The sequence below is a fragment of the Microtus oregoni genome, unplaced genomic scaffold (genome assembly GCF_018167655.1).
Source record: "Microtus oregoni isolate MIOR12 unplaced genomic scaffold, Mior012 000022F_ref0000154, whole genome shotgun sequence".
NCBI lineage: Eukaryota > Metazoa > Chordata > Mammalia > Rodentia > Cricetidae > Microtus > Microtus oregoni.
Window position 1 is genome coordinate 34536402 of NW_024543081.1, and position 24323 is coordinate 34560724.

At 42.2% G+C, this 24323-nt stretch overlaps 1 protein-coding gene across 1 annotated transcript in view; it reads left to right on the top strand.

Annotated features, from left to right (window-relative positions):
• The window catches only part of Sntb1 (syntrophin beta 1), a 209501-nt gene that overhangs the window by 167364 nt on the left and 17814 nt on the right, over positions 1-24323 (top strand). The window lies entirely within an intron of this gene.

Consider the following 24323-nt stretch of genomic DNA (forward strand, 5'->3'; position numbering starts at 1 on the left):
TCTTCAGGGGCAGATTATATACAGATAGCCACACCCCAGCCAAACCCACCAGAAACCACTCTCCTGCCATCAGGAACTCCTGAAGGTCTTGTGCTCAGAGCAGCTGTAGGCACTCTGATCGGAAAAAACAAGTTGTTTACAAGAAATTCAGGATCTGGGGTCTCACTGCTCCCAACAACACACTAGTTGGCAGAAGACAAAAATACAGGATAAACCTCTACATAGGAATTTAAGGGAGCCCCTGTGCAATGACTTGTGATGTGTGGAATATACATGCTCACAGTCTCTATAATATCCACGGTTTAATACCAAAGCACATTTTCCTAGAAATAATTGCCTGGATGAGGACCTGGAGTTATGTTTTTTCCAAGAGTTGTTTCTAAACTAAGTTCAGCCTCCCCGACCCCCATGCTTAATGTTTGCTATTGTTTTAATGTTTGCTATTGTTTTAATGTTGTTTGGTTGGGATATTTTACTCCGTTGTGGGAAGTTTTTATTATTGCATTATTTATTATTATTTATTATTATTATTATTGCTAATAATAATAATTTTGAGAAAAGGTCTCAGGCATCCCAGGATGGCCTCAAACTCACTATCTAGTTAAGGCTGGCCTAGAACTCCTCAACCTCTCTACTAGACTCTTCAAATGCTAAGATTACAGGCCTTGCCACACCCAGCTCTAGTGCTTCCTTTAAAAAATAGTTAGATGTATAAATTTGAAAGTCATAGGTTTTCCATTCCTGGGTTAATCAGTGGCCTGCGAAATTACCACATAACAAAAAAGATAAGCTGGGCAGTGGTGGCACACACCTTTAATCATTGCAATTAGGAGGCAAAGGCAGGTGGATCTCTATGAGTTCAAGGCCAGTCTCGTCTATAGATTGAGTTCCAGGACAGCCAAAGCTACATAATGAAACTCTACCTTGAAAAACCAAAATGATAATGATAATAATAATAATAATAATAATTTAATAATAGTGATGATGATAGAGGAAAGAAGGGAAGAAAGAAAAAGGAGATTGGTAACAGGGAAGAGCACAAAGATGGCAGCATTCTAAGTGGCCTTTGAAGGAGACCCTGGTGCCGGGGGTGCCAATGTGAGCACAGGAAAGCAGAGGGGACACCACCACGGAGTGATGAAGGCTGCACACAGAGGTGGAGATTCAGAGAAGACAGTGACAAAAGGAGACTCCTCCAACTATGGAAGGTTTTCCCGGTCTCAGTGGGCCCGGCTTCATTTCTCTCTGATCTTTGAGTTCAGTTAGACCATTGTGGCTTCACCTCACACAGTCCCCTTAATTTGTTTCCTTATACTCCACTTTGTCTCTTGTCACTACAGCGTCTAGACCAGGGACCTGCTACTCACAGACCCTGGGCTCCAAGCCCAGAAGAGCAGGGGTGCCTTTGTGACTCTTGGCCCTTAGCTGAGCTGCCTTGGTGTCTGCATCACTGGCCACAAACCATCACTGGGAAATGGACCCCATATTCACTATTCCATTCTGTTAGAAAGAACTTTGCTCTCACCTAGTAGTGAGTCGATTGCAAAACTGAAATTGGGGCGTAAACTTTTGGAAATGATTTGGGGATGAAGCTTAAATTTCATGGAGCCCGTTGAGTGACATGGGACCCAGTGGATGGTCCTCCTCTTCCTCAAAGCAGGTGGAATGCAGAGGACTTCACAGAATGTTCTTCTTGTCAGGGATTCTCAAACTTTGACTGCACTGGAGTCTACTGGGCAGCCTAGTTATTAAAAACACATCACTGGGCCCCATTCAGGTATTTTCGGGGCAGGAATTTGCATTTTGAACAAGTTTCCCCGAAGATGTTGATGATGCTAACTCTGGATCACATGGTGAGAAGCCTCTGACCAGTGCTTCTCAGAGGAAAACAGGATGATGGAGAATGATTGCTGGATGGCCCAGGGTTGATTTCAGAAGCAATGGAAATGCTTTCAAATTAACGCCGATGATAGCCCACAAGGCTACAGATCTAAACAAGAATCACTGAATTGTTTTTCTCCTGCGGGAGAGCTCTGTGTATAAATAACACGGCAATAGCAAGGCTTTGTAAAAAATCATCACTTGTGAGTAGGTCCTGAAATTGGCAGGCAGAAACAGAAGTTTTCGTGACACTAAATAATACGGAGTAGGATGTGGTTTATGGAGTGCCGGAGTCTCCAGGGAAATGAAAGCAACAGGATGTGGAGGAAGAGAGAGAGAAGGAAATATAGTTTAAGGAGCTGGCTTATGTGATTATGGGGGAACTGGAAATTCTAGCCAAAGTTGAAGCTGAAGTCTTGAGTCTAAAGACAGAGTTCCTTTCAGTCTGAGGGTTCTTCAGCCCACTGGAGTAGATCTGTGCACATGCTAGAGAGTAATCTTTGCTCAAAGTCTGCTTATTTAAATACTAATCATATCTAAAACGACGGTCACAGCAATGCCTTGACCTTGACTGGTGTTTGACCAAACCGTGGAACTCTGCATTGACGTCATCTACACAGAAAGTGCAGCTCTCCCTTCAATCAGAAGATGGTTTATCCTACAGCCAAATGTACATCCAGCAACATAGATTTAGATTAGCCCAAATATAGTGTCCCAATATGATTAATTTGTGAAATTTTATAGTCACAGCAGAAAGGAAATCATAAATCAAGACATTTGAAAAATATATAGATGGAAACATCAGACTGGCCGGTTACAACAAAATGGAGCAACCTCTTCCATAGCTCATACATGCTAACGAATGATACTCTTAGCTTTGGGGTTGCTGGAAACTATGGTCTGCTCATACATTCCCCAGAAAGACTTACCTAATAGTCGTCACAAGGATGTTTGTTATTAGGCAGGCAAGAAACCTAGGAGATTAAAATAGCCCAGGGTCACTTGTTTCTGGCCCAGCAACATTCCAGTTCTCCATGATTGTTGATGTGTTAATCAGTCAATCAGACTGTAGAATGTTTAATGTGGATGCGGTTCTTTTTCTGGGGACTTCAGTTGACAATAAGAGATTTTCTATCACATGTAGTAAAAGTACGACTTTATAAAACTGGTGTCTGTTCACACACATACATGCACACCATACATGCCTGCAAATGGGGATTTCAAATGTCTTCATTACTGTGATTCTTGGATCAAATAACCAAAATAAAGACGCAGAAGCCCAGCTTGAGTTATTTTGGTGAAAGTTCACACAGTGGAATTCAACTGAATCCTATTGTTTGTTTATTTGGGGTTTCATTTTCTTTTTTCTTACCTACATCTCAAATGCCCTGTGGAAATACCTCCAAGCCCTCTTTCCACTTCTGTGGAAAACATATCAGGAGCTCAACACAGCGCTCCACCTTGTTATTCTAGACAGCAATGTGCTGATGCATATCATGTGCTAAGCATTTTATAACAGTACTGTGCTAATGTGCTAAGCATATCATAACAAGACTGGATGACAGAGCCGAGTGGGTGCATGCATACAGTGGCGGGCGCATCCTGCAGGCATGTCAGGATGATTAAGCCAGACTCCCTGTTTCATTAACATGAGCCCAAGCAGAATACCAGCTGATTGTTTTGGTGTGTCATTTTCAAGAAATAAACATAGCTGTGATATCTTAATAGTGACATGTGGGTCTGCCAGGTCTGACTCCCTCCAACACAGGGCAAAGTACAGGATGGTGGTCAGACTCAAAGTGGAACTTAAGCACTGGATGAAGCTGCGCCCCCCCACCACCACCACCGCTCTTATTAGTCAGCATTCTCTAGAAGAATAGAACCAATAGGAAGAGTATTAAAAGGAGACAAATTAGGTTGGATTTTTTTTATACTGATATATTATGAGGTCCTAACGACTCCCTCAGGCGAGGAGTGAAAGAATGCAGCATCGATGGCATAGACATTGGGAGTCAGATAAAGGGCAAGCAGCAGACTCGTTTATCCAGCAATGGGGAGAGCCTTATATACGTTGTATGGTCATTTGCTAGACATGATCAGGACCTCTGACAGTACTTGTTGTCCCTCAGGCAGACTCCAGATTGGCTCATCTCTTGGCCTCATGGGCCTTATATTCCTACACTGATGGTGTCATGGTGAGGTTGCCTAGGATTGCAGGAACAGACACTTTTTCTCCCTTGATTTAAAGAATAGGTAAGTGGGGAAAGCAAGATCTCAGCACTCAGGGCATTTTATTGAAAGCAGAAACACAACACACACACACACACACACACACACACACACACACACACACCAAAGCATACAGGAAAAGGAGGGGACAGAAAGATGGTGTCTCTGTCTGGTGAAGCCAAAGCTTTTGTGTGCTTAAAAATGCAGTGAGTTCCTTTCCTTCTCCTGCATTGCCTGACTTGCAATATTTGGGGACTGAGTAATCCAGAGAAAGAAAGGAAGGCTGATTGGTTCCCATCACATGAACCCACTCCCCTACTTCCCAGATTTTAGAGTCACAACAAGAGTTCCCTACTTTGGGGGAAAGCCCATCAATTCTTTGTTTTAGAGAGGGAAAAGAAACAGTAAGGTTGTCTCAGAGAGGGAAAAGACTCAGGAAGTTGGTCATTTTACATGCTTAAGTGAAAAACACATTAACTGACCAAGCACATCATCTTCCTGCCTGTCTGTCTGCCTAGCAAAGATCCATCTAATACCTGGTCGCTCATGACAGTCTGGTCAGTCCACCAACAATGGCTGTCTTCATATTGGGGCTGATGTGAAACCAGTGGATGCTCAATCCACAAGACTGGGGGCCTTCCCAACCCCAATACAGCCCTAGAGGAGGTTTCCTATGGAGGCACTGCTCTTTGATCCACACTGGAAGGCCCAAGAAGCTGGATTCTGAAGTCAATAAAGAATGGCAAAAGAGTTAGGTGAACTTGACAAAAGATACCAGTGTCAGGAGACGGCAACAAGACCAGAAGGAAAAGCTCAGGTTAGGGGAGGGATGTTGGTGAAGATCTTTGGGTAAAACACCAGTTCAGCTTTCTTTAAAGATGATTTCAATCTTACGCAAGTGCATCTTTGCTGACTCTCAGATATTTCCGACCGTGTGAGGCTAATGAAAGCTGAATTCCAACAACACATTTCATCACCATTGACTGTGCAGTGAGCCCCTCTCACGCCCAATGCCCACACTTGACACATCCCTTCCCCCAATAGAGACCAATCTAATGATTGCAACAGTATCTGTGAATCTCTTTGCTGGGATTTGGGGTTATTCTTCAAAGAGAGGATGTCTATCAACATGTCTGATCCACGCCTAGTGCCTGCAGAGTGAACAGATACCTTCTGTCCCAACCCCATGAAAAGCCTGCCTTGCTGCTATGACCTTTCTGTTTGCACGGACCTCACGGGCACAAAGCTCTGAGTATATGCCAGTGGCTCCATGTGTTGCCCTTCTGGCCTTAGACTCAGAAATACCCTTTGATCGGATGGGACAGGCTGCAAGCGTGGCTGGACTGGGGTCTCGCTCTGCTTTTGTCGACCCTCAGTCCTGCATCATGCCTCACTCCCTTTCAACTGAGCTCAGTCTCTCTTCATTCTCTCGTTAACACCACCTCACGGCCAGCTTCAAGCTGGACCACAAAATTACATAGTCTGTAGAGTGTCCATACTATGCCAACAAAGACAAAATACAGGTTAACTTATGGGAAACTGACCGAATAATAGACACCCAAAGGATTTTGACTCTGATTATATGCTTTTAAAGTAGGACCATAGGTTAAGAACAATCACAACACTCCTTTATCCCTGATGATTCTGTAGGCTACCATTTCACTGTCAGGGACTTCTATTTCGCATGCCTCTAGCTGGGGCTATGATCATCAGGTACTGAAGTTCAACTTGGAGCTGGCAATGATAGCACTTGGCTCACCATGTGCCCTTTGTGCTGCCTGAGCATCCCTCATCACAGCAGTTGGCTCCCAGGGAAGGGCATTTTAAGTTCCCAGTAGCCTCAGCGGCATATGGTCTTGAAGCCCACAGCATCCTAACCACCACGTTCTATTAGTCAAAACCCATTGCAGGCCCAGCCAAGATGGGCTCTTCCTCTTGATGGACTTATAGTCATCTTACCAACAACAAACAGGCAAACAGGTAAAGAATAAGTAAATTGCAATATTCCAACAGAACTTCAAGGAACTACAAATTGGTGATGCTTTTTAATGTGTTTCTTCTTGCATCTCTGCATTTTCTTATTTTATTAACAATAAGAAATTGCTATGCTTTAAAAATATAATGTATGGATATGCTATTAGTACAGCTTGATGAATTTTAACAGGCTCTATATAGCCACGTAACTGGGAGCCTGATCAATAAACGAAAGATTAGCTGTACCAAGAGATCCTCGTTAATAGCTATTATTTGTACAAAGAGGAAAAAACCATATATAAAAAGAAATGGCTATCATTTTAAAAAAAAAACAAGCTATATGACTGTTCTCTTGACATCTAAATGCATCTCTGACACACAAAGTAACTGTAAACCTTTACCCACTCCTTACATTGCAGATTTCAGCACTAAACTGACTACTATCCAAAACCCTCCAACAAATGAAGAGAAGTGATTTTCCCCACGGTGGCCAGTCAAACGCTGGCAAACTGGGAGATTGTATTCATTCTTCCCAGAGTTTGTATCGCTGTCAAAGTGATAGCCAATTTCTCACACTTGATTCGAATGAGGCCATAAATGTAAAACTGGTATTTGGAGCACAACCATTAAGGAGCAAATCACTTCAAAGACACAAGACTTGCATGAGCATGCAGTGTCGCTTTGTCTGTCTCACTATTTCAAGATCCTGATGTGACAGAACTACACAGCTCCCTCTTATCACACGCCATCTACATAGTACGTTAGAAACGTTTAAGGTTTGAAATGGTAATCGATAAAGAATCAAGAATCGAAGGTTGATCTCACCCAGAATAAATCTTGATTTAAGGCCTATTTGTACTCTTGGCCTATAAACCTTGATTTGAGGTTTCCTTACAGTGGGCTCATTTGCTGGATGCTTTAGATACAGGCCTCACCCTTTCTCTTCTTCTCATTGGCTTTTACTTAACACATGCATAATGCCACACAAGGATATTCGGGTCATAGCCCTGTGAATGTTGCCTTTTGGATGGAGGGAGGGGAATCTTTGCACAAATGATTAAGATTGAACTGATGAGATAGTTCTGGGTTCTTTTGGTAGGTTCTGAATACACTATTGGGCAAGTGAGATGGGTGAGAGCACTGTCTGTGCTTGCAGTGGACCTAACCCAGATTCAATTTCCAGCACCTACATAGTGGCTTACAGTAATCTGTAACTCTGGTCCTAGGGAGGCCCTCTTCTGGCCTCCGTGGGCATAGTACCCATACAGTAAACAGACAAACATGCAGGCAAAACACACACACACACACACACACACACACACACACACATATTGCTCATAATAATTCATAATATGTACATATTAAAAAATAACTATTTAACTTCCTGCATAGCTCAATATCACCAAACAGCAACTCTTGTTATCCCTGGTCCCTGCGCCCTTCACTTCTTTCTATGAGATTCAGACATAACCCTCTAACATGCTAGAATAGGACATTCAAAGCCTGGAAAAATTCGTAAATTTCAAATCATTTATCACGACTTGACAGCCACTAGGACAAAAGCTCTTTAGCAGAAAAAGACTCCCCTTGTGTTCACAGTAAAATATTAATCATAAAACCTCAAACAATGCAGCACTGGGTCAAAGGACCAACGAAGGTCCATCCTTGCTCTACTGCCTGATGTTATCCTAACAAGGAACCTCTCAGCAGCTCAATATATTCCCACGTTCAGACAGAGACTTTTTGTATTTGTGAATTTAGGCCAACTTTAGAATGGATCCTTCCAGTGGCTTCATAAATGAGTTGGTTCATGGGATTAGGAAAAGCCTGTGTAAATAAATGTCTGCCCCCACCCCAAATACACTTCTCATGAGTCATTTTGTTGTTAAAAATCCCATCTCTAACAATTCATTTCTTCGGCCAGAGGGTTTGCCCCTTGTTAAGATATAAATACCCTAACGTTAAGCTATAAATGCCTCACGTAAGATCAATCCCTTCAGACTTAACAACCTTAGAAGCTTATTTGATATGCGTCACTCTTCATCCCACAACCTGCAAGGCTGTTTATCACATTTTATTGTTACCTGTTTGCCTCCTTTTTGGTCTATTACTATAACAACTCTGTATGTCAGAGAGCACTTGGCCTTTATTCATTCCGTCCAATTCTGGAGAGAACAGGATGGCAAGAGCTGTAGGAAGGGTTTTATTGGATGCGGATTCAAGAGTTTGTGATAAACGTATCAGGTATGAGACGTCAGCGTTCTATGATACAATGGGCAGAAGAAGAGTAGTGTTGAAATAGGCGATTAGATATTGTTACTGTTAAAAAGCATTGACTCCAGCTGGGCAGTGGTGGCACACGCCTTTAATCCCAGCACTTGGGAGACAGAGGCAGGCAAATCTCTGTGAGTTCAAGACCAGATTGGTCTACAAGAGCTAGTTTCCAGTACAGGCTCCAAAGCTGCAGAGAAACCCTGGGAAAAACCAAAAAAAAAAAAAACAAAACAAACAAAAAGGCATGACTCCTCACTTGGCCCTACACGGTAACTAAACAGAACAGAAGTACATATTCAGTATCTTTAGTTTTTTGTTTTGTTTTGTTTTGTTTTTGTTTTTTCGAGACAGGGTTTCTCTGTGGTTTTGGAGCCTGTCCTGGAACTAGCACTGTAGACCAGGCTGGTCTCGAACTCACAGAGATCCGCTGCCTCTGCCTCCCGTGTGCTGGGATTAAAGGTGTGCGCCACCATCGCCCCGCAGTATCTTTAGTTTTTGCCTGTATCCTTTACTTTGAGTCTCCTGCTGAACTCTGGGCTCAACATGTTCATCACTCATAAAGTACCTCATTCATCTCCAAGACCGAAGGCCCTGAGATAAGCCATTCTGGGATCCAGGAACCACAGAAGCTTGCCAAATAGTCTCACATAGGGGGAGCTGTTCACGATGGTGAGATTGCACACTTGAGCAGAAGCAGTCATTTCCTCAGGACCACATCGATCCCCTTGAGCAATGGCATGGTAAGGATTTCTTTGGGGTGCCTTGCCGAACCAGAAATGAGGCAGTGAGAGACAGCACACCTGGAACACACTGCTTAAGTATGTGGACCTCTTGTCCCAGTTCTTCCTAAATTTATTCCTGGACTCATAGCATACCGCAAAGACACCCCTGAGGACAATAGACTCCTTCGTTTGTTCCTCTTGCTAACGTGGTCATATTGAATGAATCCTCTCTTCAGCTTTTCAACATTTCTTTTCTCTGGAAATAAGGGATTGGGATGAGTGGCTAAGCCTACCTTCTCAGGGCTTCTGGAAATTAATTGCTAGTTGCACTGAGACAGCGTCAAGCCATTCAGTGTGTGCTGGCTGGGGAGGCTTTAGGCCAGTTTCTTCCAGAAATGTATTTCAGGTACTGCCCACGCTCCTGTTAACTACACTGAACAGCATCCCTGCTGCCACAATTTAACTCCATGTTCTTCTTCACTTAGCCTCTTTGTGAATTAAACTTTTTTTTTTTCCAAACCGTAGACGATGGAAAAATCAAAGTCAGAGCCTGGACTATTTTTTGGTTTTGCTTTTGTTTTGAGTCTCAAATGTTGATTTTATTCCTTCCCCAAGTTTTTCTTTCTCGCAGCTGTATAAACATTTGACCAAAACCGCCATGGGAACAGGGTGTGGGTGAAAGCGCAGATGCAAAGGAATGCGCTGTTTGCAGAAACCTTCACAGGAAGCCAAAAGTTCCCATGCACCTGTTAGTCCAGGTATGCCTCACAAACACCCTGACCTTGTTCACACCTGCCCCAGAGGTATGTGATTTAAAGGGAATTCCAAAATTCAAAATAGAAACACCTCTGGAGAAAAAGCCCGAGGATTTGACTCTCTAGAACTCTTGAAAAACCATCGTGATAAATGGCTGCAGTCACCACAGTTTATAGTGATTAACTTCCTATGTGCTGGTGGTCTATCGTGAGCGCCATCGAAGAAGTGCTGATCTGATTCTGCCTGTCAAATCATGCTTGGATCCTAGCACAGTGTCTGATACAAAGCATGTGCTTGGTGAATATTTGTAACATGGAGGGTTATAGATTTTCAGATAGGCAACCTTTAGTGGAATAAATTATTTTTAAAATTCTTTACTTACTAGTGAAGTGGGACTATCGTTCTGTGAATTGTTTTGCTTTGCTGTCCTGGTAGCTTCCGATCAAAGTTTTTGGCCTTCTAAATTCTGTTTGGGGGGAAGTGCTGTGTTCATAGATGATTATACTGTTCTGATGAACAGGGCCAACTGGAGATAATTAGTGACTATTGTTATAGAAACAGTAGAAAGAGATTGACTCCTAGTGCTCCCATTATGCAAATGTAGTAAAATTAAACAAGTGGTCACCATCACCACCATCATCATCTGAACCATCTCTCTTGCAATTTAATTTGATAAAAATGGATCTTTATAACAACTGAGGGAAACAAAATACTTAAATACCAAGGAAGCCACCTTCTTCAGCATGGATCTTTCCACCTGTTTGCACATTATGAAAAGAGAGAATGGAGTTTTCACAGGAGAGGACTACGCATGACACTCGGGCAAGTAGGCTGCAAAGGATGCAGAAGTTCCTCGGGCGACAGTTAGAATGGTGCTGAAGATTAGGTGTCAGAGCAGCTATTGATTCCAGCTGCAGGGTATCAACAACCTATTCCCTTGGGGAATTGATTCCAGCCACAGGGTATCTACAACCTATCCCCTTGGGGAATTGATTCCAGCCACAGGGTATCTACAACCTATCCCCTTGGGGAATTGATTCCAGCCACAGGGTATCTACAACCTATCCCCTTGGGGATAATGCACTTTCCGTCCCAATCCTCACCCTCCCCTCTTTCTGAGGTATCAAGTGAGGTATTCTTAGACATTCCTTCCCAGAAGAGACCAGAGGCTCCTGGGACCGTTGGGCGTCTCTGCCAATTAATCTAGAAGACCATATATGTAATTAAACACAGCTAGAGACAAGGGGCTCTAATGAGAAAAGCTGAGATGAGATGGATTAAATCGGTGTTTAGTAAATGCATAGCACACAGGAAGATGCTTGAAAAAGAAACGAATTGCTAGGAAAGACGGAGACTGTTGTGGAAGTAGAGTTTGAGGTGACGAGTTTTCAGAAGGGAATCTAGGAGTGGCCCGTCTGAGACTCCACATGCGGAGCTCCAGATTGCTGTGGCACGTCTCATGTGTTATCCAATTCTGCAAGGCTCTCCCTAGGGAACAACCACCCATGAGTGCTTCGTTCTGAGAACCAGAGCCGTGTCATCACGTTAGATAGCAACTTGTGGTCACAGAAGAGTAGCAGAGACCAACTCAGTGAAGGACATGGTAAGACAGTAGGCATGCTGTATACAAATGGGTCTTCCACACTTTCATACGAGTGGGTTTCCCATATTTTTCACATGAGTGGGTTTTCCCAGATCAGCGGTGAGCAAGGGGATTCGAGGAAGTGCCATAGGTCATAGTGTTCACGTTTATAGCATGTATTCCTGGAATACTGTTATATGGTGTTTACTGGAGTCCCACCTATTGTATGTTACTTCATTTGATTCTCATAACAATCTTATAAGTAGATAGTATTAACTACTTACGCTAAGCCAGTAAGAGGCATTGGTAGAACATAAGCAAGTAGACAACTGAGTAGTTTTGCCTGGTGAAGAGGGCATTCTAGTCCAGACTATGTGAGTGCCACCTATACGCACAGGGTGACAGACAGGCCAAGATCATAGGATCTTGGCCACCCTCCTCAACCACCCCCTTTTGGGACAATGCTGCCCTGCTTGTCTAGTTGTTATAGTAACAACTCTGGTCTTCAGCCTGGTTTCCTGAGTTCTCTCTTGATTCTGACCATCAATCAAATTTGAACTTCCCTCTAAGAATCCAGTATCTCTTGAAATCACAGCTGTATGCTTGTCTAAACTCCAAATTTTAAAGGTGTTTTAGACTACAAATGGGCTGGATAAATATTCCCAGAGATTGTAGATTAGATCATTGCCCTAGTTTCATTTCTGTTGGTGTCCTTCAAGGCCCTGACAAAAAGTGGCATAATGGAGGAATGGATTTATGTGATTTACAATTCCAAGGTACCAACCATCATTTCAGGGAAGTCAGTGCAGGAACTCTCCCATCCCACCCACAGGGAAACAGGAGGGAGAATAAGCATGCCTTTCCTTTTTGCTGGGTCAAGCCCATGAAATGCTTCCTCTCACTCAGGGTGGGTCTTCCCACCTCAATAAACAGTCAAGACCATCTCTAACAGACATGCCCAGAGGCCAAGCTGAGCGGATGGAGGGAACTCCTCACTTGAAATTCCCTTTCTAGGTAATTCAAATTGAGAGTTAAAATTAACCTGCACAGGCATCAAAGTAAACCCAGTTGGTTTTTTTTTACAAATACTCCTGCTAGTTTAGAGACATTAAAGTAATCTTACAATTGCAATTGACGTAAATAAGATAATTGATATTACAGATGACAGAATCTCATCTAGACTTAGACAACTCGCCACAGAATTAGAGCATCAATTGCCATTGGACAGTAAATGAAGTATTCCTACATGACATTTTCATTAGATTTTCAGTGCATTTAAATCATAGGCACACGTTTTATCTCCTTATAACACCGGTTCAGTTGGCTTTTTCATTCTTCTTGTTTATTTAGACCCCTTGCTGAATGCCTGTTACTATCTGAGGTACTTTCTACAGTGCCTACCACACAGTCTGTGCTACAAAAACACATAGGGGATGAATGGATGCACTCCGAAGCAAACTAGAAAAGACTTTGCTCTTCGAGAAAGGAATGGTCTTTTGAGTTCCCCAGAGTCACTGCTTTCTTGGTTTGACAAATCCAAGACTATATTTAATTAATGTCACAGTAATTTTGTAAGAGAGCTGTTATAACAGACTTCCTAAAGCCAGGGCTGTTCCAAACAAATGCCATGTTTGGAAGGATTTAAACCCTGGAAGATTTGACTCTCTGTTTTGAACACTGCTTCTTTATGCTTCGTTTGATTGGTTCGAACTTTTGTGGGCTATTCAAAGGTGCTTGAAATTCTCTTCCTGACCTGTTTGCTCCAGGAAGGAGCACGCTGCTAGTGAGCGCAGCAAGGAAACAGCCCTCTGCAAACCAGGAAGCAAGTCCTCCACAGACACTGGCCCTTGCAGTCAATCCCGTGACCTTGTGTTTCGCAGACCCCCAAACATTTTCTTTTTAGACTGCTCAATCTATAGCCATGTGTCACAGTAGCCAGAGCTAACTTTGTTACCCGAAGTAGAAATAGCAAAAATGCAAAAGCAAATATATATATATATATACATATACATATATACATATACATATATATATATAATGTAATTAGGAAAAACTACAGAAAAGTAATCAAATGTTAATGAATATAATACCAGAAGGCTGCAAGGGAGAGGAAATCCCTGAAAGTTTTCTTACATTGGTGTGTGTGCCTTGGTGTAGGCCACGTCAACAAGCACTTATCTCAGTATCATAGACAATGACCGAATGGTTAAATAACAAAAGGGTTGTCACCCAGGAATCAAATGAGTATATGGACTAGTGTATCCCAGTGTGGTGGGATACTCTAAAGTGTAGACACAGAGACATGTGTTCTTAATCGTAAAATATCAGGACTCACTAGTTGCTGGATCCAAAAATCCAGTTTTGACTGGTACCCACTGCTGTGGAGACAAGGACACCCAGGATCCAGATCATTAGACTGCATCCAAGACAAAGACAATGATGACAGCAATCGACACTATGGATAGTCCCAAGTCTTTGCACAGAAGACATACCCAGGCTTCCTGCTATAAATATAGATTGTGCCTCCAGCAATTTCCAATAATGGATCCTAGGAGGAGAAACTGTCTGGCTTTGTAAACAGCATCCCTGCTAAATCAGACACTAGTGAACCACAGACAAAATGTTGAGAAACAGTGGGCTTTGTGAACGTCCTCTTCCATGGATGGACACCACTACAGCCCCCTTTACACTGTCTGAATTCATCCTGGGAGCCTTCCAGAGAGGGAGTTTTATTATCCCTTTTCAGAGATGAGGATGCTGAAGCATGGGGAAGATAAGACTGCGCTGTTCAAGATCAGTCACAGTGGAAAGAAACAAGCTGAACTGCAGGCTAGAAGTGGTAGATGTGATTTATACTTGGGGTACAGGGGGCTGATGAGAGGACTTGTGGTTAGAGGTGCCCTTGCCAAACCTGCTGACCTGAGTTCAATCCCCAGGACCTATGGACTGACGGGAATGTACAGAAAATACAGATTAGTCTTTTGAAGTTTATATGAGCTCCTTGGCATACACAAAGACAGACAGACACACAGACCACACAGAGAGTGGGGGGGAGGGGAGAGAGAATAATTTAATTCAACTTGTTCTTTACAATTTTTAAAGAGATTTATGCTATTGTGCTTGTCAAAGGTGAATAGTATCAGGGTGGTTTCCATGAATGGTAAGGCAAGAAAAGTAAACCTGGGCTTTGATTGTTTCTTAGTCATTTGACATACAGTTCTGAGGTTTCCCTAAAATTAACTCTTGTGTGTTTTTGTCTGGTCATTCAGTAATAACTGATGAGAGATTCAACCAGAAACAAGTACATTGATGTGTCTTCACTACATCAATAACATTGGGGTGCCCAGGACTACTAAAGAGCCATAGAGTCAGGCTATGACTTGGCAGAAAGGCGATGTGTTAATGGGACTGAAGAGTCTTACACTTTAACCATTGTTAGTGTTCAAAAACTCTCATCTTTCCTTCCTAAAGAATAAATAAGTGGGGGAAGTGGACAAGGAAGCCTGTGAATTACGCCCACTCTTCTCTCCCCCAAAAATGGGATAATGAAGCAAAAACTGTTTTTCCAAGAGCCTGCTATTATTTTTCATTATGACTTAGTGATAATGACATCTGCCTTTCAAAAGGTTCCTTAAGGTGGGGGAGAATTTCTGTTCCCTGATTGCACCCTTTAAAGGCCAGGTGTCCTAGGTGGTAAGGACATAGGCTGTAACAAGGGCAACTTGTTAACCAAATAGGCAGTGTTATTCAAACGGCCCTTTGGAGTTAATAAACATATAAAATAGCTTTCCCTGTCAGGTAGAGAGGAGTCTAATTTAATGATCCATGAGCATGGCAGGTGAGAGGAGTCCTTCATCCATGTCCGCATGGACAGCTCGCACCTGGTAAAGGGAAAAGGGAGTTGAAGCTGTGGATAGATGAAGGCTGTCCATGGCAGAGCCTCTGGATTACTGGCTTCGAAGCCCTCAACCCATGCTCTAGAGGAATGGAAGACTTGACATGTGCCTGGAAGGGCCTGAGAGAGCAGGGCAGGTAGGACCTCCCCTATTCCTCAACCAGAATCTGCTAAATGAAATGTGCACACACACGCACATGCACACACACACACACGCACATGCACACACACAAACACACACATACATATGCACACATACACAAAAAGTGATATGGGCTGGGTATTATAGCTCTCTGGTATGGTATATGTTTGTCATGTGTGAAGATTGAGTTCAATTTTGAGAACGAAACCTAGAGAATCGTCCCCCGCCCCTTTTCTGTTCTTCCTCCACTTTCAACAAATTGAACTATCTCCACTTCCGTTCATGAGGGTGACGCCTTTTTCCATAAGCCAGCTGATCCACATGGCAATCTTTTCTAGAAATACAGACTCAACGACAAACAGTTTTTCCATAAAATTAATGGCCCTAGAGGCGATTGTGTATGTTTGTGCCTTATATTTCTGAGCAGATTAGTGCTAATCATTTGACAGTTAAGAACATTTAACAGTCTGAGAACCGTAACTGCCCGACAGATGTATTTCTCGTTGTCTCCATGTTATTTATTTTTAAATTTTCTTATATGGGAATATTTAAATTTTACATAAAATAAAAAATAATAAGCCTTCAAGCACCGATTCCCTAGTTTCAACAGTTCTTGATATTTTGCTGGCCTTGTTTACTTACCGTATGTTCCTTTTTGATATGTGGAGGCAGCACAGGGGAGAAGGCTAAATAAAGTATGATTCAGACTCCCTATCATTCTACTCCAGACACTATTTATATAGCTTGAATTAGTTGCTGAGTCAGGTAGGCAGCATGAGCCTTGCTTCCAGTGACGTCACCCTAGTCCCTTGAACCTGTGATTGTACCACTTTACCCTTAGGTCGGAAAGGGGACTGTGTAAGTGTGGTTTGAGTTTGGAATCTTAAGATTGTGGAGGATGTACTGGATTGTCTGTGCATCTTTGTGCAGAGTGCGGGTTGTGGGGGGGGGGGGGCGCATGTCAGAATTGAGAGAAGAATATATGCTGATAAAGAGCCAAGGGAGAAAAGATAGCAACATGCTGGCTCGGGGCCAAGCGATGAGAATGCCTCTGAAAAGTGTGAAAGTTAAGGAAACTCCCCTGAAGCTTGAGGATGAGACCAGCCCTGCCTATTCATTCCCTTTAGGGCTTCTGACTTCCATATCCAGAAAATAGGGCCAGGCCTTTAATCCCAGCAATAAGGAGGCAGAGGCAAGTAGATCTCTGTGAGTTCGAGGCCAGCCTGGTCTACAGGGTGAGTTCCAAGACAGCCAGGGATACACAGAGAAACCCTGTCTCAACAAATAAACAAAAACAAAGCAAACAACAAAAGACAGAAAATAGGAAAATAGTACACAACTTTCTAAAAACAATGTAAATTCACATGCAAGTGTCCATCCATATCCCTGCCTTCTCTCGAAATATTGAAAGGCTGAGCCAAGTGGAGTGGCACAAGCCTGTGACCCAGCCCTTGGCAGGCCAAAGCAGGAGAATCCAGAGTTCAGTGGTCTCCTTACACTTGGTTCTCAGTCATTGTCCTGCCTTGTGACTCCTTGTCTATGAAAGTCTGTGGTTAACACAGTCACAGACATCCTGCGGAAATCAGTATTTTGTATCCGATATTTCCTCTACCATGAGCTCTATTGGCTTCCTATTGGTACAACTATATAGAAAACCTTTGCAGTACTAAATATCCCGCCGTCGCTCCCTCGCCTACTCTGCCCGAGTGTCCTATGCGGCTGAACTTTGTCACTAGTGTTTTCTGTAAAAAAAGCTACACTAGCTTCCAGAGGATCTGCAAACAATGGAAGTGGGGTAAACCCCCAGTGAAGAGAATGGCGCACTACAGCAACAACACAACAATCGCAAAGCAAACTCAGGACGCTTCACCTCCTTCAGAGAAGAAGCCACGAGGAGCATATTATTCTTTCGATTTTTTTTCAGTGAGGAATAAACATTAAGCAACTACTTTTTTCTTTCTTTGTGTTATAAATAGAGACATCCCTTAAGGCTGGTGAGTCATTCACACCTTAGTCTTGAATGACTTTAATCAGACGGGAGCCTTAAGAATAAAGAGCTTTAATTACCAAGAAAGGAATTTAGAAAGTTGAGCCAAACTGCTGTCTGCTCAGGGTGTAACCCCGTGTGCCAAAAAATGAGAAAGAAAGACAGACTAACAGGAAGGCTCCAGGGGAGGCGTGGCATGCGGCTCGGCTGCTGTGAGCTGGATTCTGTGTACTCCAGCCTACAGGGGACCATCCTTCTGGGTTCCCATCTGCCTTCTGTCCTCAGTCTTCATGATATTCCCACATCACTCCTCATTTTCTTCTTGTGGGAGGCAGTTTATGGTCTGGAAACAGCACAAGTTTTAGCTACAAGAGTGCACATCAGTGGCTTTCTAATGATAAGCTTTTAACCTTGGCCACGAAATGAGTTTTCAGAAGCATGATTTCTTCTGCTGCCAAGTGGGTATAGTAATCAATGCCTCAAAGGGTTGGTAAAATACCATGGTGCTTGCATTTGCTTGCTAAGGTTTACCGGACACAGAACCACAAACTGGATGGCTTCACAGCAGAAACTTGTCTCTCGGTTTTAGAAAGCTGAAAGCCAAGGCCAAAGTGCTGACTAAGGTGTTTTTTTCTAAGAGTTGTAGGACAGATGATGTCTTGTGTTCCTTCACTAGTTGCTGGTCACCATGAGATTGCTGGCAATCTTCCGTTTGAAGATGCACCATCCTTCTTACGTCCCAGTGTTCACACAGCCTCATTTCTTTGTGTGTGTCTGTGTGCACAGTTCCTCAGTATGCATAGTATTTTGGATTAGAGATTGTCACCTCGATGGGATCTAGAATCATACCGGAAACAAATCTCTGGGGATGTCTGTAAGGGATTTTCTAGATTGAGTTCATTGAGTTGGGGAAACCCACACAAAGCGTGAATGGGCTGAGGTCTAGGACAGAATTTAAACACGGAAGAGAGTTGAGTACCAGTTCCTTCACTGCTCTCTGATTCCAGACTGAGGATGTAACATGACTCATGGCTGCTTTATGCTCCTGCTGCCATGGCTTCCTCATTGTGATGGACTGTGCCTCCTCTAACTGCAAGCTGAGAAACCATTCCCCCGAATTTGATTCTTGCCAATTATTTTGTAACAGCATTGTAACTAATAAAGAATCCAACTTAACCTAACTTGATGAAGTCGTCTATCTATACAGGCCCTGTCTTCAACTAAGGTCACAATTGGGAAATACGATTTAACCCATTGCTGTGCTAGTCATGGCTATTAAGTCCCCCCACCTCCTACCTTCTTTGATAAAGAGAATTCTCGTTCTGTTGCAAACCCTTAAGCCTCCAGCTTTACACAACTCAAGCCAACAAATGTACTAAGTTCTCTCTAAGGCTTCCTCTCTCTCACTTACTACTGTTTTTAGAAGATGTGAAGATGTAATAGATTGCAAGAAATCCCCCACCTTAGTTCAGTAGTAGTGTAAAACTCCGGCAGAGCACAGTTTTAAAATTTATCTTTGGACTTTCCCGGGACAAGAACAAGCAGAGTCAATGAGCAAACAAGATTCAAAGGGAGTATTTATGTGTTTGTAAGAGTGAGCCATTGTTAAGTTTCAGAAGGAAAGTCTCTTCCTACACACCACAGGTCTTCATTGCAAGCAGCCGATGTTTAAACGTATCCCAAGGAAGTGGCCACATCCTGCGGGAAAGCCCAGGATGTTTCCAGGTGGTCTTGGGCATTCACAGTGGGTGACAAACACATATTTGACTTTAAACAAGATGACTGCTGAGGTGGTTTTTTTTAAGGTTTGTCCCAAGTAAGGAGGGACAAGGCTTGCCATGATAGGCAGGTAGAGATGCAGAAAGCTGGGTCTGGGAGATGGAGAGGATTTGAGGGCCATGGAGGCTTCTCTGGAAGGACCAAGCTTCTAGTGGTGAAATCAGTGAGGTTGAGTGTACACAAATATCCAAAGTGTGGACAGCAAAATGGATACACAGCAGAAGCCATTTTGGAGTCCTAGAAAACCACCAGGACTTCTCTCCGAATGCCTATATAGAGATTTGGAATAAGATTTAGGATAATATGATGATCTGTCCATTCTCTTTGTTGTTTTTGACCTAGATCCATATGAAGGATCCATTTATCAACAACCCTGAATAAGGAGCCAAATTTCTATAGATATTTATCAGCAGGTCCAACATTTTAACAAGCATTTTCTGTATGAAATTCAGCTTGAGAACAAGATAATTGTCAAAAGAAAAAATCTCACCATGTCTTAAAGCTTGCTGTTTTGTGTCAGGATAGCTTTCCTAGGGTGCATGCATACGATGGGACATAGATTTGTCACGGCTCCTTGTGAAATTTGGCCTAAATGGTAGTATGCCTTGCTCACCGGCTATGCATTCCGGGATACTAATCTGCAAAGGGAGACAATGGCCAAGCTAGGATCAGTCGAGCACACGCACTCTGGCTTTGCCATTGCAGAGACTTGATGGAAGGGTGGTGACCACTGTTGTGGGATGTTTGCACTGCTGACATGAGGCTAGACCCTCAGGGATCTGAAAGGGGCAGAGCTAGCCCTCCAGAGCCCCGCAGCAGCATCGCAGCCGTTTAAGATTTGGCTCATGTGACCAGAGAACGCTGCAAATGTATGGCTGCAAATGCTTTGTAAACTCAGGTCCAGTCCAAGAAAACCTCTGAACAGATAAAGTGTTTAAAAATGTGCTTAGAGGCTAAAGAGAAAAAAATAAAATGGGTATAGACAGTCAGAGAAAAAACCACTAGCTTAAAAATAATAAAATAAAGTCTTTAAAGAAAGTAATATAAAAAGAACAAACCACATAAGGATGGGAAATACACAGGATGTCTGGATTCTGTATGGTGCTTTGTTGACTTTGAATTTTTTAAATGATAATGTACAAAAGCAATAGCTGCTGAGAGACATTGGATTATGGAAACTGCTAAATTAAACCACCTTTATACTTTAAGAAAGTCTTAACTTCAAAATGGAAGTCAGAGAATATGATGCATTTCGGGGAGAGGTTATAAGCCTTTGTTTCCACAGGAAAGTTATGGTTCTCTTCAAAATTAGTTAAAATCAGATTTAATCCAGAGGAGAGCTCCTGAGGATCTTGACTGCAAGTGAAAAGAAAAAGCCAAGAAAGCTGACAAGAGAGGTGATGTATAAGCTTGACATGGTAACAATTCTGAGACTGGATGAGACATGACAAATCTTGTTGGCTACACAGTTCTCATAACTTATTATTACATAACATCTTTTCAGATGGCATGGAAAGAGGTTGATTATACAGTGCAAATGGACGTATAAAGTTGACAGATGACTTTACCTGCCAAAACATAGGACAAAAAAAATTCTTCTTTAGGTGACTTATACACATTGCACATTCTGTACTTGTGTTAATATAGATATATATATGCTACCTTCAAAAGTTTATGTGTTTTCAGAAAAAAAAAAGACCAGCTATCAATGGAGACAAGTAGCCCAGGTGATGCAGCCTCTCAGAATGCCTCTGTTACAGTTTCCTCAAAATTCCACATCTAAGACAACTTCAAAGCTCCTAACTGAGATGGTCCAGCCAAACTCAGATGGACCTGAATTTACAAAGTACTTGCAGCCGTGCATAGACTATCCAGCCAAGACTTCACAGAAAAGCTTGTCAGATATTCTAGGCCTGCAGGTTGAATATAGATGCCTTAATGTTACAAAGGAACCTTGAGTGACTGTCTAGGCAGACAAATGTCTGTCATTTTTATAGTTTTAGAAGTCGGTTGCTCGGCATTTCTTGTTTACTCAGGTGATTGGTATATCCTTCTCTGGTCTCTGTTGAGATTGAAGACTAGGTGGTTATAGTTTACAGTTTTCCTTGTTACAAATTCAGAAAAGAACCTCACAAAAGAGGTGTAAAATATACATGGTTGAGAGACATGAAAACTTAGGTTGCTTATCTAGGAGAATGCTTTGAGGTCTAAAAAAATTGTTTTGGGTTGATAATATATGTTAGGATAAAAAGTAATTAGGTACAAAACTTTGGACTCACTAAGATAGGAGAGATAATGTAATATTTTCTTTAAATTTGTCAAAGACAGACTAGACATTGTGAATGTATTTCTTGTTTGGTAATTGTCCTTTTCGTATATAACTTTACTGTGTTAAAGTTGAAACCTTTCCTTTTTATTTAGACAAAAAGGAAGAAATGTGGGATATTTGTACACTGTGTGGAGATATATTACTGTGGTTAGTTTAATAAAGAGCTAAATGGCCAATAGCTAGGCAGGATGTATAGGCAGGACTTCCAGGTAGAGAGAATGGGAGGAGGATATAAATCTAAGCATGCATCACACACCAACAGGACATGGAGGGAGTCAGATATACAGAATGAAAGAAAGGTAAAAAGCCATGTGGCAACATGTAAATTAATATAATTTAAGTTATAAGATCTAGCGGGATAAGCCTAAACTATAGGGCAAGCTCCCATAATAAATACATCTGTATATTATTATTTGGGAGCTGGCTAGTGAGACAGAAAAAGACTCATTATGGACCACAGACTAGGGCTACAGGTGAGTGTAACTATGCCTGTTGCTAAAGCAGATTTGAATATACTTCCTAGGTTGGAATAATCAGATTGCTGCTACCTCTGTACCTGAAGGGAAGTTAGTTAGACTAAGGTAGACAAACGTGCAGAAAGAAGGGGGATATCCTTTCTCCCCGTATATAATAAGCACTCAGTAAGGCTGTCATTCTATTTTTAAGCGGCAGGAAAAGGCAGCTAGTGGACAACCCTCAGTCTCGGGCAAACTTATAACAAGTCCGTCCCAGGCAAACAGGTCTGCGGTATCAGGTCTATTTCACTGTTTATCTGGAACTCACAGACAGATATGGAATAAGACAAATAGGATTTTTTTTTTATTTCATAAGAGGACAAGTTGAAATCCAGTGGAATGTGCTGTGTCATTAGTGGCATGCAGATGAGCGAGCTGTGGAGAGGGCAAGTTCACTGGTTGGCAGGGCCCTGTGTAGCGACTCCGCTGAGCTTCCCACCTCCTCTTCTTGTAATGCTGCTCAATGAGAGGAGATTTAAAACCAAGTTACACGTCTCTCTCAAAGGCTATGTGCTCTGCCCTGAGGCTGGCTTCATTATGAAATCCCAGAAGACACAACATTACTTTTAATAGAGCCACCAAAGGTCTCTGTTAGTGTACATTAGCGTCTGACCTTCACACACTTGGTCAATAAGATGGTTCATAAGAAATCAACTGTTGGCCAGTGTGCTGAGGGAAGAAAGACCGCTGAAAATGTAGTGGGTTCCAGCCTCTTTCTTACGATGGATTCCCTGTCTCTGCTCTTCCCTAGGCAGTCTGGGAACAGCGTGCCATGGGTCCCAGAGATGATCTTATGACCTTGTTTAAATGGTAAAACCTGCGTCTTTGATCAGCACCCTCCTCTCAGCAATCTTGAGAGATGCTGTGTTTCTTTAAAATGTTTTATTATAATATTTAATAAATTAAATTAGCAAGGCTTCTTCGTGGTTTATTATAAACTAACGAAACAAAACTACTTCAAATTCCATTCTTGATGGATAATCCTTCTGTGCATATGTCTTATGAAAATAAAAAGTTTATTGTAATGTATTACCCTTTTGGAGGCTGCTTTTTCCAAACAACAGTACCTAATTCTTTTCCTCCCTCAAGAAATGACTGAACTATGGATTACTTTACATTTTCTAGATCTTACGTAAATTGAATTATACACCATTTATAGTTTAGATATAGCTCATTTTACTCTGCAAAATTATTTGAATTCATCTATGTTATGGTGTACATGAATAGTTCATTCTTTGATTTTGTTTTATCTCTTTTTTCCCATTATATAGATATATAGCACATGATTATATATTCACCTATTGACAGACATTTGGTTCTGGGGAATATAGATATTTAAAACAAGATTATGAAGAATGTTTCTATGTGCTTGTGTGGCATGTTAGTGACTTTTCTCATTGTTGGATCAAAACAGCCAAAAAAAGCAACCAAAGGATTGGTTGCGTGCTGGCTCACAATCCATTGTGTTAGGGAAGGCATGGCAACCGGAGCTTAGAGCATCTGGTCACAGTGTGCCCACAGGCAGGAATGAGAGAGAGATGAACACTGGTGGGTAATCCACTTCATATGTCTTTTTCATTCTGTCTTGAGCCACAGCCCACGGAATGGTGCTGTCCCCATTCCAACGGGGTCTTCCTTCCTCAGTTAAACTTCCCTGGAAAGGCTATGATAGACATGCTCAGAGGTATATCTTCTAAATGCTTCCAAATTTATCACCAAGTTACAGTGAAAATTAACCCCAGCCCCTAGTTGTACATTTCCTATACTTGGTCATGCACTGACTATGGTTCTGGTGTGAAAAGGTGTCTCCCACTCTGTGCAGATTTCAACTCTGGCACTTAATATGACAATGAAGCCAGGCATCAGCTCAGCCTATCATCTCAGCTCTTCAGATGCTGGAGCAGGAGGACCCAGCCTAGGTGAGAACCTGTCTCAAGAAGAAAAGAATATATTGTAAATTATATAATATCATATATATGATTAGAAAGAAAGGGACAGAGAGACAAGGTCATTGAGCAGGTGAAGATGTTCTTCTCTAAGCCCAACAATCTAAATTTCATCTCCCCAACCCACAAGGCAGAAGGAGAGAACTGCAAACTGTCCTCTAACCTCTACAAGCTTGCTAAATAGCATATGGGTATAATAAATAAATACTTTAAAAGAATGCATGGGTGAATGAGCTGTAATATGAATTTAACTCATGCAAGGTTCCTTTGCGTTCTTAGTAGATCTTGATTGGTTTACGAGATGACTGTTTG